Consider the following 15,816-nt stretch of genomic DNA (forward strand, 5'->3'; position numbering starts at 1 on the left):
CTGGATATTCTATCCGACGATTACAGATGACGAGTACGAGACTCGACTACACTCACGGATAATACATTTTGGGTCGAGATTGCTTTCGGGGTTTTCGATTGGTCTTGCGCTTGTAAACGTATAACTTTGACTTGTGGTAACCTCGGTATGTTAGTCGATCACGTGGTTGTGAACTGGGTAAGGGTGGGCAATCTGTTCACTTGCACTCTGGGTAGGAATATGGTGAGCGCTATAGGTTAAAGATCATGGTATGGTTCCATCGTGATGACTTTCGCTAGATAGTAGTATGTTTGGATAGTTATAACGTTTTTGGCCATTTGTTCATAGTGTTCGGTCCATTGAGGAATTCGATTGGTCTTTGCTTCACACACGTGGTCGATCACTTGGATGTGAACTAGGGTGAGATTAAGGTGTTCACTAGTGCTCTTCGGTTTTGGATCAGTAATGAGCACTTGATTGGTTTCGCATAATATGTATCCATAGTGATGACTCTTTCCAGCTTAAGATTTCGTTACCAGTTTCGAATCCTCCCCACGTTCGCTTTTACTTGGTTAGGTTTTCGAGTGTAGATTTGAAAGCAATCTCATGTATGTATCCCATCTGATATAAGCCACTGACAGTTCATGTCACCTCGTTCAACTCTCGCTGGGTCACAGAAGTATGTTACTGCGCCCATTATCCCTACTCGGATAGGTTCGGTTCGTTCGTTTTATACTACGGTGAGTAAACTCAATTTGTGCATCGCATAGCCATGGAAAGCAAGCTTTCGCGGGCCTCTTCGACTGTTTTGATACGAGCTGTGCCCGTGATGCTTGTCATCCCAGGATACTAGACCCCTTTGGACGACCGCATGACCATCAGAAAGTAAATTCCACGTTCGGTTTATTTGCTACTTCCACCGTTCTAGTACTATGGGGTTGGAACCCCTAACATAAAGTATCTATGTAGAACCACGAGGGCTCTCAATGTAGAACCACAAGGGCTCTAGTACCGATTCTCTCGGTACGCTTGGTCCGTGTTCCTTTATGTTTGTACTCTTGTGTGTATAAAATTCATGTTCGATTTGGGATATTTGCTACTTTCACCTGTGCGCTGTGTATAACTACGGAGAAACTCAATTTGTGCATCGCATAGCCATGGAAAGCAAGCTTTCGCGGGCCTCTTCGACTGTTTTGATACGAGACTGTGCCCGTGATGCTTGTCATCCCAGGATACTAGACCCCTTTGGACGACCGCATGACCAACAGAATGTAAATTCCAGTTCGTTTTTGGATATTTGCTACTGTCACCGTTTGAGTACTATGGGGCTTGAACCCCTAACATAAAGTCTTTGTGTAGAACCACGAGGGCTCTATAGTACCGATTCTCTCGGCACGCTTGGTCCGTGTTCCTTTATGTTCGTACTCTTGTGTGTATAATATTCATGTTCGGTTTGGGATATTTGCTACTGTCACCGTTTGAGTACTATGGGGCTTGAACCCCTAACATAAAGTCTTTGTGTAGAACCACGAGGGCTCTATAGTACCGATTCTCTCGGCACGCTTGGTCCGTGTTCCTTTATGTTCGTACTCTTGTGTGTATAATATACATGTTCGGTTTGGGATATTTGCTACTTTCACCTGGGTCCCGTTCTTCATACAAGTCTGCCTTGCTAATGTGGTAACTTTATAGTGTAGTTCTGACATCCCAATTTTGGGACTTAGCCGATTTTTCATGAATTTCCATATGACCCATAGGGTCCCTTTCTTCATACAAGCTTGCCTAGGGCGATCGGTCAAAACTTGTCTTACTATTCGATTGGTCTTCGCAGTTTCACCCTAGGCAATTCGCCTAGGTCTGTCTTCTTGAGGAGGCCAAAACCCGAAATAAGGAGGTCTGGCCGACCCTGAAACCTCCCCTGTCTTAACTACACTAACCCGATTTTTCAGGGTCCTCAGCGCCATACAACTTTGCCTAGGTCACTTATACTCTTGACTTAGGCCATCTGACTTGGTCCGTGTTTCTTCCTAGGGTTCACCTAGGTACTTTGCCTTGCTTGATGTGGTAACTTTTTAGTGTAGTTCTGACATCCCAATTTTGGGACTTAGCCGATTTTTCATGAATTTCCATATGACCCTAAGGGTCCCTTTCTTCATACAAGCTTGCCTAGGGCGATCGGTCAAAACTTGTCTTACTATTCGATTAGTCTTCGCAGTTTCACCCTAGGCAATTCGCCTAGGTCTGTCTTCTTGAGGAGGCCAAAACCCGAAATAAGGAGGTCTGGCCGACCCTGAAACCTCCCCTGTCTTAACTACACTAACCCGATTTTTCAGGGTCCTCAGCGCCATACAACTTTGCCTAGGTCACTTATACTCTTGACTTAGGCCATCTGACTTGGTCCGTGTTTCTTCCTAGGGTTCACCTAGGTACTTTGCCTTGCTTGATGTGGTAACTTTTTAGTGTAGTTCTGACATCCCAATTTTGGGACTTAGCCGATTTTTCATGAATTTCCATATGACCCTAAGGGTCCCTTTCTTCATACAAGCTTGCCTAGGGCGATCGGTCAAAACTTGTCTTACTATTCGATTGGTCTTCGCAGTTTCACCCTAGGCAATTCGCCTAGGTCTGTCTTCTTGAGGAGGCCAAAACCCGAAATAAGGAGGTCCAGCCGACCCTGAAACCTCCCCTGTCTTAACTACACTAACCCGATTTTTCAGGGTCCTCAGCGCCATACAACTTTGCCTAGGTCACTTGTACTCTTGACTTAGGCCATCTGACTTGGTCCGTGTTTCTTGCTAGGGTTCACCTAGGTACTTTGCCTTGCTTGATGTGGTAACTTTTTAGTGTAGTTCAGACATCCCAATTTTGGGACTTAGCCGATTTTTCATGTATTTCCATATGACCCATAGGGTCCCTTTCTTCATACAAGCTTGCCTAGGGCGATCGGTCAAAACTTGTCTTACTATTCGATTGGTCTTCGCACTTTCACCCTAGGCAGTTTGCCTAGGTGTAGCTTCTTGAGGAGGTCAAAACCCAAAATAAGGAGGTTCAGCCGACCCAAAAACCTCCCCTGTCTAAACTACACTAACCAGATTTTTCAGGGTCCTCACCGTCATACAACTTTGCCTAGGTCACTTGCACTCTTGACTTAGGCCATCTGACTTGGTCCGTGTTTCTTGCTAGGGTTCACCTAGGTAGTTTGCCTTGCTTGATGTGGTAACTTTTTAGAGTAGTTCAGACATCCCAATTTTGGGACTTAGCCGATTTTTCATGTATTTCCATATGACCCATAGGGTCCCTTTCTTCATACAAGCTTGCCTAGGGCGATCGGTCAAAACTTGTCTTACTATTCGATTGGTCTTCGCACTTTCACCCTAGGCAGTTTGCCTAGGTGTAGCTTCTTGAGGAGGTCAAAACCCAAAATAAGGAGGTTCAGCCGACCCAAAAACCTCCCCTGTCTAAACTACACTAACCAGATTTTTCAGGGTCCTCACCGTCATACAACTTTGCCTAGGTCACTTGCACTCTTGACTTAGGCCATCTGACTTGGTCCGTGTTTCTTGCTAGGGTTCACCTAGGTAGTTTGCCTTGCTTGATGTGGTAACTTTTTAGTGTAGTTCTGACATCCCAATTTTGGGACTTAGCCGATTTTTCATGTATTTCCATATGACCCTTAGGGTCCCTTTCTTCATACAAGCTTGCCTAGGGCGATCGGTCAAAACTTGTCTTACTATTCGATTGGTCTTCGCACTTTCACCCTAGGCAGTTTGCCTAGGTGTAGCTTCTTGATGAGGCCAAAACCCAAAATAAGGGGGTTCGGCCGACCCAAAAACCTACCCTGTCTAAACTACACTAACCAGATTTTTCAGGGTCCTCAGCGCCATACAACTTTGCCTAGGTCACTTGTTCTATTGACTTAGGCCATCTGACTTGGTCCGTGTTTCTTCCTAGGGTTCACCTAGGTACTTTGCCTTGCTTGGTGTGGTAACTTTTTAGTGTAGTTCTGACATCCTCATTTTGGGACTTAGCCGATTTTTCGTAAAATACCATATGACCCATATGGGTCCTTTCCTTCATATAAGTTTGCCTTGCTTGGTATGGTAACATTTGAGTGTAGTTCTGACATCATCATTTTGGGACTTAGCCGATTTTTCGTAAAATACCATATGACCCATATGGGTCCTTTGCTTCATATAAGTTTGCCTTGCTTGGTGTGGTAACATTTGAGTGTAGTTCTGACATCCCCATTTTGGGACTTAGCCGATTTTTCAATCAATACCATATGACCCATCAGGGTCCTTTGCTTCATATAAGTTTGCCTTGCTTGGTGTGGTAACATTTGAGTGTAGTTCTGACATCCCCATTTTGGGACTTAGCCGATTTTTCGTAAAATACCATATGACCCATCAGGGTCCTTGCCTTCATATAAGTTTGCCTTGCTTGGTGTGGTAACATTTGAGTGTAGTTCTGACATCCCCATTTTGGGACTTAGCCGATTTTTCAATCAATACCATATGACCCATCAGGGTCCTTTGCTTCATATAAGTTTGCCTTGCTTATTGTGGTAACATTTGAGTGTAGTTCTGACATCATCATTTTGGGACTTAGCCGATTTTTCGTAAAATACCATATGACCCATCAGGGTCCTTGCCTTCATATAAGTTTGCCTTGCTTGGTGTGGTAACATTTGAGTGTAGTTCTGACATCATCATTTTGGGACTTAGCCGATTTTTCGTAAAATACCATATGACCCATCAGGGTCCTTTGCTTCATATAAGTTTGCCTTGCTTGGTGTGGTAACATTTGAGTGTAGTTCTGACATCCCCATTTTGGGACTTAGCCGATTTTTCGTAAAATACCATATGACCCATCAGGGTCCTTGCCTTCATATAAGTTTGCCTTGCTTGGTGTGGTAACATTTGAGTGTAGTTCTGACATCCCCATTTTGGGACTTAGCCGATTTTTCGTAAAATACCATATGACCCATCAGGGTCCTTTGCTTCATATAAGTTTGCCTTGCTTGGTGTGGTAACATTTGAGTGTAGTTCTGACATCCCCATTTTGGGACTTAGCCGATTTTTCGTAAAATACCATATGACCCATCAGGGTCCTTGCCTTCATATAAGTTTGCCTTGCTTGGTGTGGTAACATTTGAGTGTAGTTCTGACATCCCCATTTTGGGACTTAGCCGATTTTTCGATCAATACCATATGACCCATCAGGGTCCCTTGCTTCATATAAGTTTGCCTTGCTTGGTGTGGTAACATTTGAGTGTAGTTCTGACATCATCATTTTGGGACTTAGCCGATTTTTCGTAAAATACCATATGACCCATCAGGGTCCTTGCCTTCATATAAGTTTGCCTTGCTTGGTGTGGTAACATTTGAGTGTAGTTCTGACATCATCATTTTGGGACTTAGCCGATTTTTCGTAAAATACCATATGACCCATCAGGGTCCTTTGCTTCATATAAGTTTGCCTTGCTTGGTGTGGTAACATTTGAGTGTAGTTCTGACATCCCCATTTTGGGACTTAGCCGATTTTTCGTAAAATACCATATGACCCATCAGGGTCCTTGCCTTCATATAAGTTTGCCTTGCTTGGTGTGGTAACATTTGAGTGTAGTTCTGACATCCCCATTTTGGGACTTAGCCGATTTTTCGATCAATACCATATGACCCATCAGGGTCCCTTGCTTCATATAAGTTTGCCTTGCTTGATGTGGTAACATTTGAGTGTAGTTCAGACATCCCCATTTTGGGACTTAGCCGATTTTTCGATCCATACCATATGACCCATCAGGGTCCTTGCCTTCATATAAGTTTGCCTTGCTTGGTGTGGTAACATTTGAGTGTAGTTCTGACATCCCCATTTTGGGACTTAGCCGATTTTTCGTAAAATACCATATGACCCATCAGGGTCCTTGCCTTCATATAAGTTTGCCTTGCTTGGTGTGGTAACATTTGAGTGTAGTTCTGACATCATCATTTTGGGACTTAGCCGATTTTTCGTAAAATACCATATGACCCATCAGGGTCCTTTGCTTCATATAAGTTTGCCTTGCTTGGTGTGGTAACACATGAGTGTAGTTCTGACATCCCCATTTTGGGACTTAGCCGATTTTTCGACCAATACCATATGACCCATCAGGGTCCTTTGCTTCATATAAGTTTGCCTTGCTTGGTGTGGTAACATTTGAGTGTAGTTCTGACATTACCATTTTGGGACTTAGCCGATTTTTCGATCCATCCTATATGACCCATCAGGGTCCTTTTTCTTCATATAAGTTTCCCAAGACTTAGTGCTTTTTACCTTTGGACACCAATATCACCCTTACGGGTTTCTTTGATCTTCTCACTTTGTATTGACCAAATGTAGGTCTTGCCATGCCAAACATATAATTGTTCTACACCAAGTCTCTATCTCGTACCGCCAGCTCGGTACATTCGATCAACCTGCCCTTAAGGCACCCGGGACTTAGCCATTTTTTCACATTTTTCATGATTTTGAGGCAACTTTTCTCGACTTTGTCACCTTATATCACCAAGATCCTTTCCCTTTAGCGCTTCACTCTGTTCGTATGATATTTAGCGCTGACTATCACCTTTCTATCGCTGACCTCAACTTCTTATTCGGTGCCATAGAGCCAGAGATATTTGGTGTATGCTGTTATAAGGGAAGTTTGTCACTTTTTCGAAGGCCCACTTTGGGACGCCCATATCTCACCTTCAGGTATCTTCGATCTTCTTGTCGTCTATGGACGAAACTTAGGTCTTGTATTGGCCAACTTATAAATGTTCTACGGCCAAGCCGTATCTCTTACCGCCAGCCCGGTATTCATGGACTTAGTCGGATTTTCGCCTCTCGTGGTAACAATTTCTGACTTTGACTCACAATAACACCCGAACGGTCACATGCTAGCGCTTTGCTTGGTAGGAATTATAGTTAGCGCTACCTTTTCTCTTTCCATCAATACCTTGTTCGTTCCATTCCATGCCATACAGCCGAAGTTATGATGTTTCCCGTTTTCCATATCATGTGGAGCTTATGCTCTGGGAAAACCATCTAACACCTGTACCACCCTTTTGGGTACCACCGATCTCGTCACTATGTTCGGGCCAAATATAGGTTATAACATGCCCAACATATAATTGTTCTACACCAAGACTCTATCTCTTACCGCCTGCTCGGTATTTTACTCGTAAGTCCAAATTTCACAACTTGTACTTTTTGGCCCAATGTACTCGAGTTTCAATTTTGGTAACATTTTTCGACTTTGACACTTAATAACTTCCAAATCATGCTAGTTAGCGCTTTGCTTTTTTCTAGTCGTATCTAGCGCTGGGTGTTACCTTTCCAAAACATATCCTAGCTTAACAATCCATGCCATACAGCCGGAGCTATACGGTGCACAAGTCAAATCCATTTTAGCCATGTTTCATTTTTGCCAATTTTTGACCACTCGTATCACCCTTCCAGAGTGGTCCGATCTTCTCGCTGTCTATGGACGACTTTTAGGTCTCGTAGAGGCAAACTTATAAGTATTCTACGTCAACCCGCTATCTCTTACCGCCTGCTCGGTATTCTTGGTCTTGTGTGATTTTTGGAAATTTTGGTATTATTTTTCCACTTTGTCGCTTAATAACTCAGTTTTGCTCAACACTTAGCGCTTCGGTTGTTTGGGATTATAGTTAGCGCTCGGTTCGACCTTTCCAACACTGATCTTAGCTTGTCGATCCGTTCCATACAGCCTGAGTTATTCGCGATACCGTGTTTCAACCCATTTCTCAAGTCTCGTTTTGGTCCAACTTTGAACCAGCCATATCACCCTGATGGGTACCTCCGATCTTCTCGCTCTATATTGGCCAAAGTTAGGTCTTGTGGTAACGTACTTATGATTGTTCTACGCCGTGTTCGTAGCTCTTATCGTTCGCCCGCTATTTTCGATCATAAGGTGAATTTTCGCCTCTAAACCACCATTTTTCACCTTTGCCCTCTAATATGACCGACTTGCTCAACACCTAGCGCTTCGCTTGGTAGGACACATAGCTAGCGCTCGTCAAGACCTTTCCAACGCATATCCAAGCTTTCCGATCCGAGCCATACAGCCTGAGCTATAGGCGATACCGTTTTTCCCATTTTCTTGGTCACATGCACTTTAGGGTACCCCTTTTTGCCTTTGACCCTTAATACCTCCTCCGGGTCACTAGTAGGCGCTCAGCTTGGTAGGAAACATAGCTAGAGCAGGCCTTCACCTTTCCAAAACTGCCGAAAGTGTACCGATCCGACATCTAGAACCAAAGTTATGGTCATTCCCATCATGCTCTACTTTCATGGTCAACCTCCACCAAGCACACCTAGGTTGGACCAACTTTCACCAACTCATCTCGAACCCCAAATTTGCTTCGACCTACTAGGTTTCCCTAGTAAAGTGGTCAAAACATCCATTACAACACGACTGGTCTTTCTGGTGGTCGACCTAGGCGACTTTGTTCGACGACCACCACCCCATGGAACTAAAAGACGTCCCTTGATACGGACCACCGATACATTTTCCGGCCTGTCTAAACTACACTCATCGAAATTTTTTTGGGTCCCCACCGTCATACAAGTTTGCCTAGGTCAAGTTTTTCTTCCGGATCGGCCGCGGACCTCACTTTTCATTATCTAGGGAGGCCATAGGGCCCCAAAAGGGGTTTTTTAAAATTTTCGACACTTTCGACTTTGGTCGGATTTTTTCCGATTTTGGTCCGACCTAGGGACTTGGTGGTCCAAGGAGCCTCGGGACCAAACTTTTTTCTCAGGGGTCCCTACCTCCATACAACTTTGCCTAGGTCAATTTTTTGTTCCAAATCGACCGCGGATTTCACTTTTCAATATCTGGGGCTCGTCTAGAGTCCGAATATGAGGTTTTCTCATTTTTCGACATTTTCGACTTTTTTCGACTTTTTTCGGGTTTTTCGACCTAGGGGTCCGCCGAACAAATTTTGGGTCAAAAATTTTTATTGAACTAGTCGAAAGTACGCAAAAAGATAAGACTTTTTGCCGAAGACACCATGCCCCGGAACCGACTCCTTCCCCTTCAAAATTGGGGACAAACGTGATTTTTGAAACTTTTCCTTAGGGAGCCCAAGACTTAGAAAATTTTCAAATTCTCGATTTTTCGATTGCGAGCTAGCGCTTTGCGGTCTTCGGCAATGTTGTAGATCTCGACGAGATAAGACTTTTTGGTCAAGGGACATTTTGCCCTCCGACCCCTCCTTCCCCCCGCAAATCGCCCCCCAAAGTGCAATTTTTGCATTTTCACCTCTTTGCACGCACTGTTCGGCCCAAATGGCCACTTTCTATGGGTTTGAGCGCTTTGCGGTCTTCGGCAAACTTTTAGAGCGTACCAAGTTCTAATTATAATTGTTCTACACCACCTTCGTACCTCTTCATCCCTGGCCGCTATTCGCGTACCAAGCTAATTTTTGTTCATTTTGTCAACATTTTTCATCTTTGACTGCTTATATCGGCCTTGCCATGAACCGATAGCGCTTCGCTGTGTTCTAACGTAAGTTAGTACTACTCAATACCTTTCCAAATCATGTCTTAGATTGTCATTTGCTTGCATACAGCCGGAGCTATGAGCGATACCGTAAAAAGTACCGAAACTTGGAAAAATCCTTGGATCGCCCATATCCCCCCTTTGGGGACCAGATATCGAAAAAAGTTCTTATTCAAAAAGTTGCGCCTTAACGTGTTCTAGTTATGCCTAGAACATTTCACTTCGCTAGCTGGCCTGCAACTTAGCCGTAATTGGGATTTTAGGGTGTTCATGGAGGGCCCATTTCCTGCGACTTGGTATCTTTTGGGCCCTATGTTTCTCTAATATCTCCACGAGTTTTCCAGGTAGCCTTCTCATACTTTCAGGGTGCCTAGAGCACCTCAAGACCTTTCCAACGCTATGCCGTTTGCTTCGCTCGGACATCTACAGCCGAAGTTATTTGAGGTACACGGTACCTTACCCTGTTTTCTCAGTACTTGGTCGAAAATTTCGATCAGCCATATGACCGACTTCGACAAACCTGAGCGGGTTGGCCCCACATAACTAAACTTTCGTCTCGTGTAGGCAAACTTATAAATGTTCTACGTCAACTCGCTATCTCGTACCGCCTTGACGGTATACTTGGTCCAAGGGCCATTTCCAGCGACTTGGTCGCAATTTCGCTCTAAGTTTCGCTAATACCTTCGTCCGTGGACATGGTGATTTTTTGTTCGTATTTTTCCTTGATAGTCCCACTCAAGACTATTCCATACCAGAGCCAAGCGTCCCGCTAAGTGCCATACAGCCTGAGCAGTAATTCATGAAAGGTACCTCTACCAGTTTTTGCCATACTTGGGTACAAACTTTGTATCGCCCATATCTCCACTTTGGAGGCCAGCCAGCACCTTTGCCCCATATACTTTTTTCTTGGTCATACCATGCACTAAATATAATTGTTCTACGCCAACTTGCTATCTCTTCTCTAACTTGCCGTTATTCTTGGTCCAAGTCCCATTTCATTCGTTTTCGGACCCATTTTGCTATATGTTTCACTAATAGCTTCGGCCATGGACAAGCTGATATTCTGTTTGTATTTTTGCTTGATAGTCCCACTCAAGACCATTCCAAAACACACCGCAACTTGTCGCTCGGTGGCAAACTGACCGAGTTATAATTCATGAAAGATACCTCAACTTGGTACACCATGTGGTCGGCCCAAACCATATACCGACCAAACGACCGACTTGGAGCACCCTGACCGGGTTGGCCCCATATAATGAAAGTTGCGTCTCTACACGCCCAACTTATGAATATTCTACGCCAAGTCGCTATCTCTTACCGGTAAGCCGGTATTCACCTTCCAAGGGGGATTTTGGTCAAGTGCCATTTCCTGCGACTTGGTCCCCGAATACGACCATCATCACCTAATATCTCCGTGGTCTTTCAACTCAGCCTCATGAAACTTTCAGGGTAGATAGGTCTCCCCGAGACCTTTCCAACGGTGAGCCGTTTGCCTCGCTCGGCCATATACAGCCGAAGTTATTAATGGTACTTGGTACCTTACCCTGTTTTTTCCATACTTGTTCGTACTTGGGTACAAACTTTGGATCGCCCATATCTCCACTTTGGAGGCCAGCTAGCACCTTGGCCCCATATACTTTTTTGTTGGTCATGCCATGCACCAAATATAGTTGTTCTACGCCAACTTGCTATCTCTTCTCCAACTTGCCGTTATTCTTGGTCCAATTCCCATTTCATTCGTTTTTGGACCCATTTTGCTATATGTTTCACTAATAGCTTCGGCCATGGACAAGCTGATTTTCGATTGGTATTTTTCCTTGATAGTCCCACTCAAGACCATTCCAAAACACACCGCAGCTTGTCGCTCGGTGGCAAACTGACCAAGTTATAATTCATGAAAGGTACCTCAACTTGGCACACCACGTGGTCGGCCCAAACCATAAACCAACCAAACGACCGACTTGGAGCACCCTGACCGGGTTGGCCCCATATAATAAAAGTTGCGTCTCTACACGCCCAACTTATGAATATTCTACGCCAAGTCGCTATCTCTTACCGGTAAGCCGGTATTCACCTTCCAAGGGTGATTTTGGTCAAGCGCCATTTCCTGCGACTTGGTCCCCGAATTGGACCATCATCACCTAATATCTCCGTGGTCTTTCAACTCAGCCTCATGAAACTTTCAGGGTAGATAGGTCTCCCCAAGACCTTTCCAACGGTGAGCCGTTTGCCTCGCTCGGCCATCTACAGCCGAAGTTATTAATGGTACTTGGTACCTTACCCTGTTTTTTCCATACTTGTTCGTACTTGGGTACAAACTTTGGATCGCCCATATCTCCACTTTGGAGGCCAGCCAGCACCTTGGCCCCATATACTTTTTTGTTGGTGATACCATGCACCAAATATAATTGTTCTACGCAAGCTTGCTATCTCTTCTCCAACTTGCGGTTATTTTTGACTCAAGTCCCATTTCCATAGTTTTTTGTACCAATTTGCTCTATGTTTCGCTAATAGCTTCGCCCAAGGACTTTGTGATTTTTTGTTCGCATTTTTCCTAAATAGTCCCACTCAAGACTATTCCAAATCACACCTTAGCTTGTCGCTCAGTGCCATACAGCCAGAGTTTTAATTCATGAAAGGTACATCACCTTGGTACACCACGTGGTCGGTCCAAACCATCAACCAACCATATGACCGACTTCGAGTCGAGCTAGCGGCTAGGCTCAATATAATGAAATGCGTGTCTTGATGCGAGCTACTGACGGTCTGAACAATGTAGCTCGCTAGCTCGTCTCTAAACTTGTGTTTTGGTCGAATATTGGGTGTTCATGTACCACTTCGGGTAACATGGACTTTGGTGCAACTTTACCACTTGTGCACTTAATAACTTCCCGGTCATTCAAGTCTTTGCCTTCATACTTTCAGGGTAGTTAGGTCTCGTCGAGACCTTTCCATACATATGCCAAACTCATCGATCGGACATCTATAGCCCGAGTTATTCGCGGTACACCGTACCTTACCCTGTTTTTTCCTCAATTGGGTACAAACCTTGGAACACCCATATCGCCCCTTTAGAGACTAGCTGGCACGTTGGCCTCATATAATGATAAGTGCACCTCAACTAGGGCTACTGACGGTCAGAACATTTCAACTTGCTAGCTCGGGCCCACACTTGTGTTTTTCTCGAATATATGGTTCAAGTGTGCCACTTTGGGCACTTTTGGACATTTTGTCCCCACACAACTTTCTTGCCTTGGTAGATAGGGTCTTGTGATCTTGGGCAAAAAGATGCACCAAGATAAAGTCTAACTTTCGTTCTTGTACCGCAAAGCGCTATCTCAAACACCCGAGGAGATAGAAAGTGATTATGTTCGGTATATCGGTCTTCCATGGCCTACTATGGTAAACCCCTGCAGGTATGCAACCGAAGGTGCTTGGTACATGTATTTGGTGCAATATCGGTGCAAAGTAGGTGTTTCCTTGATCGGGCTATAACTTTCTTGGTTGATGTTGGATTGCTTTGCGGTCTTCGGGGGATAGTTAGGGAACATGTTGGCCAACATTTCCTTATTCCTCAGCCTGGCCGTACCTCTTACCGTCTAGGCGGTATACATGCTCTAAGTTGGAACTTGTGTTCCTTCGGGCAACTTTTCTGACTTTGACGCTTAATATCTTCCGTTCATATGCAGTCTAAGCTCTGCAACTCTCAGGAAAGCTAGTACTACTCATTTCCTTTCCATATCAGTCTTTGGCTTGTCGATCCGATGTCTACAGCCTTACTTATTCACGTTCCCTGTGAAGGTAGGTTTTTGCCCATTTTCCAGTTCATGTGGTAACATTCCCAGACTTTGCCGGCTTTCTCTTCATGTGGTAACTTGCTTGCTCATGTGGTAACTTGGAAGTGTATTTCTGACAGACCCAATCTGGGACTTAGCCGATTTTTCTCTGCATATTATATGGATCCATCACTAGGCCATCTTGCTTGCTCATGTGGTAACTTGGAAGTGTATTTCTGACAGACCCAATCTGGGACTTAGCCGATTTTTCTCTTCATATCATATGGATCCATCACTAGGCCATCTTGCTTGCTTGTGTGGTAACTTGGAAGTGTATTTCTGACAGACCCAATCTGGGACTTAGCCGATTTTTCTCTTCATATCATATGGATCCATCACTAGGCCATCTTGCTTGCTTGTGTGGTAACTTGGAAGTGTATTTCTGACAGACCCAATCTGGGACTTAGCCGATTTTTCTCTTCATATTATATGGATCCTGGACTTAGCCGATTTTTCTCTTCATATCATATGGATCCATCATTAGGCCATCTTGCTTGCTTGTGTGGTAACTTGATAGTGTATTTCCGACAGACCCAATCTCGGACTTAGCCGATTTTTCTCTTCATATTATATGGTTCCATCATTAGGCCATCTTGCTTGCTTGTGTGGTAACTTGAAAGTGTATTTCCGACAGACCCAATCTCGGACTTAGCCGATTTTTCTCTTCATATTATATGGATCCTGGACTTAGCCGATTATTAGGTTATTATATATGGATCCTGGACTTAGCCGATTTTTCTGTTCATATCATATGGATCTTGGACTTAGCCGATTTTTCTCTTCATATCATATGGATCCTGGACTTAGCCGATTATTAGGTTAATATATATGGATCCGGGACTTAGCCGATTTTTCTCTTCATGTAATATGGATCCTGGACTTAGCCGATTTTCTCTTCATATAATATGGATCCTGGACTTAGCCAATTTTTCTCTTCATGTGGTAACGTATGCCAATCGCTCACAAGTCATGGGATAAGGGTACTTGTGTTCTTCCATCTTCTAAGTCCCGCACGGGGACATCGTGATCGCCCCAAGTCCGGAATAGCGCCAAGTCAAGCCCCACGGTGGCCGTGCAGGACCTGTTAGCGGCGGCCCCACTGACAGCACTAATCCGGACTTAGAAATTATATCTTTCTAATCGAACACCACACACGCAACACCACCATACCACCATCTCCTTGCAAGTACCTAAGTACCCGCAACTCCATGGTGAAGGCAATGTCACTCCATCACCAACCTCTTTGCATTGCAAGCACTTGCGTACCTACAACACTCCGAAGAAGGCAACGGCGCGCGATGCTCGACTCCACACACCTCACCACACCACACCACCGATGGCCAGCCAGCCAGCCAGCCCAGCTAAGGGCTAACCCACCAACCAACCACCAATGGCCTAGGCCAGCCGGATCCCACCTTCAAGTCCAAGCACAGCCAAGTGCAAGTACCGCCAAGTGTTCACCAACCAACCATCACACCAGGTCAGCCGGCCAGTACCCACCTTCAAGTGCCATTACCCTCGGGTGCAAGCCCAATCAAGTGTTAACCAACCAACCCGGCCAAGGCAGCCAACAGGCCGGCACCCTACAGCACCGACCCGCCATCACCACCTCAACCGTTGACCATGCAAGTGGCCTCGGACAACAGGTGACACCCGAAGTACATCCGAAGAACGTATATCAAGTGTTTGCTCACCAAGTCCTCAACCAACCCCAAGTACCCGGAGGTACCCAGAGTGTTGGATCCGCCAACCCGTCCCGGCACTCCAAGTCCTTGCGAACCCAAAGTGTTTGCCCGGTAGGGCCATTGTATCACAACGCTTGCGACCATGCAAGTGGCCTCGAACAAGGTGACAGGGGTATCTTCACCAAGTTCTCAACCAACCCCAAGTACCCGGAGGTACCCAGAGTGTTGGGTCCGCCAACCACTACCAGCACTCCAAGTCCTCGCGAACATAAAGTGTTTGCCCGGTAGGGCCATTAGACCACAACGCTTGCTAACCATGCAAGTGGTCTCGGACAACAGGTGACACCCGAAGTACATCCGGAGAGTGTACAACAAGTGTTTGTTCACCAAGTCCTCAACCAACCCCAAGTACCCGGAGGTACCCAGAGTGTTGGGTCCGCCAACCACTACCAGCACTCTAAGTCCTCGCGAACCCAAAGTGTTTGCCCGGTAGGGCCATTAGACCACAACGCTTGCTAACCATGCAAGTGGTCTCGGACAACAGGCGATACCCGAAGTACATCCGAAGAGTGTATATCAAGTGTTTGTTCACCAAGTCCTCAACCAACCCCAAGTACCCGGAGGTACCCAGAGTGTTGGATCCGCCAACCCGTCCCGGCACTCCAAGTCCTTGCGAACCCAAAGTGTTTGCCCGGTAGGGCCATTGTATCACAACGCTTGCTACCATGCAAGTGGCCTCGGACAACAGGTGACACCCGAAGTACATCCG

This window comes from Anopheles ziemanni (assembly GCF_943734765.1).
Source record: "Anopheles ziemanni chromosome X unlocalized genomic scaffold, idAnoZiCoDA_A2_x.2 X_unloc_25, whole genome shotgun sequence".
In the NCBI taxonomy this organism is placed as follows: Eukaryota; Metazoa; Arthropoda; class Insecta; order Diptera; family Culicidae; genus Anopheles; species Anopheles ziemanni.